We start from the raw sequence: 8538 nt of genomic DNA, 5'->3' as shown, positions 1-8538 counted from the left end.
AAAAGAGGTATATAATCCCGAACCGTACTCACCCCGTCTTGGGAATTTGAGGCGGTATTTTGAAAAATATATAAACAAAACGCGCTACTGGGACGAGCCTATATCACCAAGAGACATAGTAAGACTACTAAAATCACATTTACCTATTCATATCAAGGAGAAATTAATACATGTACCAGAAAGCGACATGGAAAACTTCCTGTCGGTCCTAGATTCCATAGACTTGATACAGGAAGACGCAAAATCAGCGTGCGATCACTCGCGGAATAATGGGTCAGGATGTAAACACGATAGAAATAGTAGTGCACAGAACCACAACCATGGAAATGGTGGGGGTGGTAGCAAGCGACAAGAACAATCGCAAAATGGTAGTAACGGTAGAGGCCAGAACGGGTATGGACAACCAATTTATAACAAAAAGCGTCGATTTGACGACAGGTACGAATCCGGAATGTCAGGGACCAACCGCTGGAAAAATGCGCGAGGTCAGTGGCAGAGCAATTATAATGATAGTAATCGAAATTGGCAACAGAATCAGCGTAGAAGCCCAGAACGACAGGCTAGTGACCGGTATGACAACAATAGACCACCACCGCAAAACGCGCCTATTGCGCAGCCGTGGCGGCCTACAAATCAGAATATACATATAGTGGAGGTCGCGGACAATAACCGTCCAAGTACCTCACAAGTAATTAATCCAACAAACTAGAATCGGCCTCGATATGCTCTCCATCGACGGCCGAGGGATGGAGTGAGAGCAACTCGAGTAATAGTAATATACCTGGGATACGCATGCTGCGATACAACGAAGGTGTTAGTATGGATAAAGAGCTACTGAATGAGCCGCACGAATGTAAGAAAGATAATAACGAAAATGTGCAAGCTATTATTGAAGCTAGAATCAATGATGTTGCAGTGAACATAATTATCGACACAGGTGCCTCAGTAAGTGTGACGAGTATGGAGTTATTTAAAGCACTGGGAAAGGGACATAGTCTTCCGACCTTCCCGGTTAACAATGGTAAGGTGTCTGGAGCCATTAGTGCACAGAGCCAATCAGTTAAGTACCAGGTGCAGGTGGAGATTCATAAGGAGGGCGAAGCCATAGTGAGCTCGTTCCTCGTGGTTAAAGGATTAAAGGTGGCCTGCATTCTGGGAGTGGATTTTCTCCGAGAGAGGGACGCATTGATCGACCTCTCCGTAGGGAAATTAAGCATAATTAATAGGGGTAGAAGGATTGAGTTATCTATGATAAAATCGAAGGAGGTACTTGTGCCGTGCTGTAATCGAATCAATATCAAAGGTAGGAACCCTTGGGTACTACAACTCGATAATTTTTCACATGCAACAGACCTCTATTACCCAAATTTAGAGGACCAAAATTTTGAGACAAATGTTGAGGCATTTAAAACCAAAGTGCACGAATCTGAAGGTTTAAATGACACACAAAAGCAACAGTTGACGCAGCTGCTATCGGAATATACTACGGTATTTACCGACCGACCAGGAATAGTCAAAGGGTACCACTATCACATAGAGGTGATGCCCCATAAAACATACTGTCGCGCAACCTACTCCATCCCTTGGTCGAGGAGGGAATTAGTAGCCAAAGAGATTCGAAAGATGTTAGAGTGGGACATCATTGAAGACGTGAAGTTATTTATTCAGTGACATATCACATATAAAGATTAATAGTTGTAAGAAGATGTTAATTGTGTTTTAGAATATAAGGATGTTAGTATTTAAAAAGAAATTTGTGTGTAATGAAGCTGGGAGGAAGTGGAATCAGAAAGTGAGCAATAGCTTACACAGGACAGATTTTGTTTACAGACAATTAGTCATTAAGATATTATGTGCTTATTAAACAATGAACAATCTTCTTGTTGACAAAGTGAGGACTAATTTCTTGAATCATTTTATAAAGAATTAATGTCTTGAACCATTTTCTATGTGTAGTGTGTAAGTGCAATTAATGAGGCAATCTTATAGAGTAAGGTAATTGCTGTAATTGTATTAAGATAAGGAACCCTGAGAGAGAGAGTCTTTACTAGCCAAACATTGACTTTGCAATATGCAACAATTATGTGATGTGATGTTTGCTGCCAGTAGTGATTTGAGAACGACACTGGAGCAGAAGCTAATTAAAAACAACCCGTTCCGTGGAAACTCCGTTCTGTATGTAGCAATGCTTCAATTGAAGCCTGTGTACTGGGTACACGCCCTTGAATATTCATTACGCGATACGGGAGTTAAGTCAGACAATGCAGAACCTACACTGTAGTCATATAGGAGAAATCATTAAAAATAATGTTAGTGATGAATGAAGTATTTATTGAGCAATATGCCCAAGTCAAGCTGTCATGCACATGGTAAAATCTGTATGATAGATGGGTGATAACCAGGCAAGCTACACTAAGGAGGAAAGAAAAACTATGTACAAAAAATCCACACACCTTTAAAAAATTTTACAAAAGGGCTATATACGCCTAGTAACAATATGAAAAGTGTGTTGTGATAAGGTAAAAACAAATAAATGCTATGTAAATGAGAGTGACTATGCAAAGAACAGTTAAAAGGTGTTAAAAAATAAACTGTGTGCATAAACAATTAAGTACAGGACGGAATATTGTGTGTAGTAGGCACAGAAAATGACTGTTGTATCTGCACCAATATATACGTCGATAAGTCTAGTGTTGAGTGATAGACTGTCCTAGTGCAGTGCTCAACGAACAATAGACAATGTATAAAAACAGTAGTTATTGCTCCGTTCGGAGTCGATTTAAACAAACATCGCTCGGCGGAGACATGTAGTATGAGTGTAACGAACCATTTTCGCGTGTTGAAAGACGCTCTGGCAGTGCATCAACCGTGAAAGTGAATGAAAACGTGTAGTACAATGTGCGTGTGACGAACTCTGAATACCAGTGTCACAATGCCACAAGAAACCTGTTATCACGCCAAAACATCATGTGCATACCAGTGAAGCGACGGCTTACTGAACAATAAACGCTTTTAACAAATTGCCTCTTCTTCCACAGCTAGTAATCTGTGTCCTTAAAGACAGTACACCGTTGTGGAATATTTGTTTCATGCGCTACGACGGGGAGCCATGCGGAGAAGCAGAGACGAGTGCCGTGCCGCCATCCAGCCGGTCGCGGTAAACCACTGCCACTCGCCGGTACCAGCGAATGGTTCAGCGCGGTTTGCGACTGCGTGGGCGCCACGCCAGCACGACGTCGATGTTATTGAGAGCCGGTCGTCGAACCCAGCGACCGTCGGTACGCGGCGTTCCAGACGACGCTACTCAACAATTGCTTCGCGCCGCCAGCTCCATACCACATTGTTGTCACTCAAATGAACTATGAACTATGTGTTTAATGTACTAACATGAGAAGTGTTTAATGGACACGAAAAGACGTGATAAACATTTTTTTGTTGTTATCCAACACAAACTCAAAATATTCATGGATTTAGTGATGTATCGATCTAATATGTTTTCGTCATGTTGATGAAGGATACTCGCACGAATGCTAGACATTTTAAACCAACTGTCGCGAGTAAATGCAAGGACGATTCATTATACTATTGTAAAGATGTGTAATAAGTGACTTACATTACAATCCAGAACACAAGTATTATGTTGATAACAAAGAGACTAAAAGTGTAGCATACTATCACAAATAGCCTTTGTTATATGTGAACATTGAATAGGGTTTGAACTTTTGGTGAGATGACCATGGCTCCGGCGCAGTTTTCCCAGGTTTTCTGATCGCACGTAGCCCGAATGGGGGAGCCAAATAAATGTAATGACCCTGGGACTAGGTTGACGGTCACCTCGCAAAGTGTAAGAACAGTATACAAAGTGTAATTAAACCTACAATGTAAAAGAACTGAGTAGTGTAAAGTGAATGCTCCAACAGAAGTAACAGACAATAACTAAACAGACGTTAGTGGCAGCATATTGCCGAACATTTTCAACGTTAGTCAATTGCTGCCAGGGGGCATTGTAACGTCTAGTAATAAACAAAGACAATATATTGTGTAATAATGAGAATATTAGATGTGTCATATTGTGTCATTGTGTAAAATTATGTATTTTTTCCTTATTATTTATTTCTGAGAACGTCTGCGTCGGCGAGTAATAAGACCGACACAGAAGATAAATGTTGTACAGAGATCACAAAATGAATTAGTATATAATGCATGATGTAAAGTAAAGTCTTTGTCTTCTTAATCTGGAAGCTGTGAGAGAAAGATCTCCTGTTGTTGTCGTAGAGAGCGAGAAGGTAGCATTCTTTTGTCGAGATTGGGAATTGTACGCCATTACGTGTGCATTTACACAGGTCTGTAATTGTTGGGATATTTAAATGTTTCAATAGAGTTGTTTAAATGAAAACGTGTATTATTTAATTGTTAAAGCTTGCTTGCCTATTATCCCATCCTGTTAAGATATTTTTCAGTTATATAAAAAAAATTATTATCTGTGGAGCTGAGCTGTGTGGAGAAAGAAGAGCCGCTGCCGCGGCGTATTTAAACGACTTACAATATCGTCGAGTATACCGCAAGGAAGCGGTAAAATAATAGTAGAATACCATTATTTCTTTTAGCTCCCAGACTGGCAGTGAAGATCAGCAGATTTTATGATGTGTTGCAGGTTGACGCGGGCTGTTGATAGGATATAAATTACAGTGCAAATAATTTAATGTACTTACCGAATCGGATAGGAATCTTGCTGTGCTCCGTTCTGATCTGGCTAAATTTTATAGTGATAACGTAATTTTCTTTAATGAGAGTCTCATGTTCTTGGGCTAGTCGTGGTATGAAACAGCATTCTAGTAAGAAATAAAATCCACTGCAAACTTGTGTTTTTGAACGATTGTACGAACTGTAACATCAGTGATCATAAAACAGTAATTTCAACTTTGAATAACTATGAAGTAGGAAAGATATATTGATCCTTAGCATGGGTTGCAGTTACTAAAAATCGTTCTTTAAATTGTAGGCCAGATCCAGAACAATAAGACTTCCATAGAATCATTTTATTTTACTAAAAGGTAACGATGATAAAGAAATTAAAGGCACAGCATTGTTAAAAGAATTTCTCGTCACTCTTTCCATATATGCGTTGTTACGCTAATAATAATAATTAAAAAATAAATAAATGAACCAAAGAGACTAACAATTTATAAAAACAATTAACGAAAGAGTAGTCGGGACGGGAAAGGAGGCATAATCTAGTGTGGGTGTAACGAGCTCAAACCCTTTAAACGTGTTGCACTCAGTAGTCAGCGGCATTGTGACACTATTCTCCTTCCCGAGCGCGTCTTTTCAGGGTGATTTCGGCCTTGACTTCACTTTCATAGATGACAAGGCACGACCGCACCTAACACCGCAGATTGAGGAGCTCTTGGAGAATGGACTGGCCTTCCCGTTCCCCTGACTTAAATTCCATCTCCCACGAGTGGGACGCAGTGGGGAGATGTATTGCAGCATGGTGACAAGTAGCACCGATCATCCAGCAGTCGCCAACCACACTGGTGGAGGGATGGAACGCCCTCCCACAAGAACTCCTTACCAACCTTGTGGCAATCGTGGGAATATGTTTCAGAGCAAGCGTTGGCTTCATGCTGATCAGACACGCTATTAGGAACCAAAAACCACCTTTCATAATGTCCAGTGGGCCATCGTAATTCGCGGTGACTCCAGTATATTTGTTGTGTTTGCATAAGTATTAGTTCTGTTCATCTCTTTCGTGTTTCTCTTACTCGCCTTCTGTGGTATTCTGTATCAGGTCTCTGCATGTATGGTCCAAGTTTCATCGAACTATGTTACTTGTCAGTGGCAGACCATTTGAAAGTTACATATTTATGTATATGGCATTTAAATACAAAACGTGTCATGGGCTTCTACAGAGCGTGACACGTAGGGAGCTAAAGAGTAGAGGCACTGGCCTTAGATTGCCTCTGGTACGTGGTGCTCCCGCACGTCCTGGAAGCGCATGTGTGATTTCAGAAGTACATATTCATTACTGTGTGTGTGTGTCTATGTGTATAGATATTCACTTGCAAAGCCCTTGTTAAGGGAAATGGTCGTACTGTTAAAGTATACTACAAGAAGAAATATACCAGAAGGGGGAAGTGTTATAAAATTTCCAGTAAAATAATGAACAGACGACGCTACACTATGGTGTGTATATATGGCTAGAAATAACGGTGTTGCAGGCAGAATAAAAACAGTAAAACAAAAAGGGATATGTGTCTAAGGTGGTTCATTATTAAAATATTGAACAGCAGCTTAAATGTGTAAGACGAAAGGTCCATTGTAAAACAACAACATAGAGGACGTGTTCTTACTGACACAGAATTTTAAGGAAAATATACGTGGGCGGAGGCCAGCAACGAGCTCCTCGGCCAGAAGTAGAGGCGTATAAGCCTTCCACGAAATGTCGATCTGCAAGATGAAGCTGATCATTTAAAATGTAGCCATCGTTTTTCTCTGTGTTTGAAAATTTCGAGCTCTTCCCATACATCTAATCTACGTCCACATACTTCTTTGTTTAAGTTAACGATATCCTTTGAATCCCTCAGAGACATATAACTTTAATGGCACTCTATTTTACCCCCCCCCCCCCTCTCTCTCCCAGCTGTTTAGGTGATATGTTTATTCTTGTAATGACTGTATACTTGTGAAATCACACACGCTGCTCATTCCAACTACGAGCATATAGGACGTGCAGGAGCGCCCCATACCAGAGGCGACCTAACGCTGGATCCGTTTTGCTTTACAAGATGGCCAATGCTCACTATCGTCAATGAGATGCGGACATCCAACGCCTTTACGACCATTAGCTCTGTCACGCAGCATTCACTCACTTTCGAAAAACACATAATAAATGTGATGGCCCTTGCCTTTTTGTGGTGTTCCTGTAGAGCCACAAATCCCTAACGATCTTCCTTCGTCAATGTTACACAAAACAGCACATTTATCCGCTATCTGCACAGGAATTCTATCGAATCGTTTCCTTGTACCTCTGCCTTTTATTCGTTATTGTATATTCATCGTAAAGCGTTACACTCCATTCAGAGTAACGATGCGTCATTTTATTTCAGAAATATTACTACTCGACTGACGTCGCTTTCGGTTCAGGCCAAAGATTCAGACGATAAGGATGTTAGAAGGTTGTCGATGAAAGACTGCTGTTTTAGTGGTGAAAAGCGCAGTAGCTGTCGTAAAATCATCATGAGAATCAAGATTTGAAAATTTATTTCTGTAGTTGGCTAGCGGTTACAAATCATTAAAACGTCCAAACAGCTAAAAGCGACGTTCTCTGAAATGTTATGATAGAGTCTCTCTCAACAAAAATTATAGCACGGACATATGCCAACCGTATTGCCGATTACTATAATGTTAGTTAGAACCAGGACAACAATACCGTACGCCGGCCGCGGTGGTCTCGCGGTTCTAGTCGCGCAGTCCGGGACCGTGGGACTGCTACGGTCGCAGGTTCGAATCCTGCCTCGGGCATGGATGTGTGTGATGTCCTTAGGTTAGTTAGGTTTAAGTAGTTCTAAGTTCTAGGGGACTGATAACCACAGCAGTTGAGTCCCACAGTGCTCAGAGCCATTTGAACCATTTGAACAATACCGTACACGGTTGGTTTCCTCGGAAAAGCAGCTCAACAAAGCCTAGCGGCTATATAAGGAAACGCGCTGCCGCTGAAACTCACACGGCTTCAGCAGCACGAGAGAGCAACACTGGGCGACGACCGCACTGGAAACGAAGTGAGCGTTTGCCGTCATTTGCCGGTCCGGCCGCCTTGGTGCTGCTAGTATTATATTCGACACCGCATTGTGCGACCTCCACACCGGATGGGGATGAAATGACGATGAAGACATCACACAACCCAGTCTCTGAGCGGAGAAAATCCCCAACCCAGCCGGGATTCGAACGGCGGACCGTAGGACGGAAATCCGTCACGCTCACAACTCAGCTGTCGGGGCGGACGTCGGCAGCACTGCACGGCGAGAACTTCTCACGTAAGTATAGGTAAGTACGTCTGTCCACAGGTGCGTCGGCGAATACTCGTCTGCGACTCTTCACGTATGCGACTCTTCACTTCTGCGACTCTGCACATCTGCGACTCTACACGCCTGCAGGACTACGCGCCGGCTGTGGCTACGCATCTCACTCTCACGCGTCTGGGTCTGCACGTCAGTGACTTCTACATGTTTGTTGCTACATCTCTGTGACTTTGTGTGTCTAGGATTACACATCCGGGAAAGCAACGTACTGTTTGCATCTACCAGTCAACTCGGCTGGGACTTTGCACTGCGCGACCCCGAGTCTACGCTTCGCATCCATGAGTCTATACTTCACATCCATGAGTCTACACTTCGCATCCACTAGTCTACGCCACACGTGAATGAGTTTTCGGTTCTCATCCACGGGTCTACACTGCACGTCCACGAGACTACGCCACGCGTCTGTAACTCTACACATCCGTGACTCGGCTTCACATCGGCTACTCTACGCTACACG

This window comes from Schistocerca nitens, chromosome 2, assembly GCF_023898315.1.
Source record: "Schistocerca nitens isolate TAMUIC-IGC-003100 chromosome 2, iqSchNite1.1, whole genome shotgun sequence".
Classification (NCBI taxonomy): Eukaryota; Metazoa; Arthropoda; class Insecta; order Orthoptera; family Acrididae; genus Schistocerca; species Schistocerca nitens.
The sequence above is the reverse complement of the archived record's forward strand: the minus strand, read 5'-3'. Positions refer to the sequence as shown.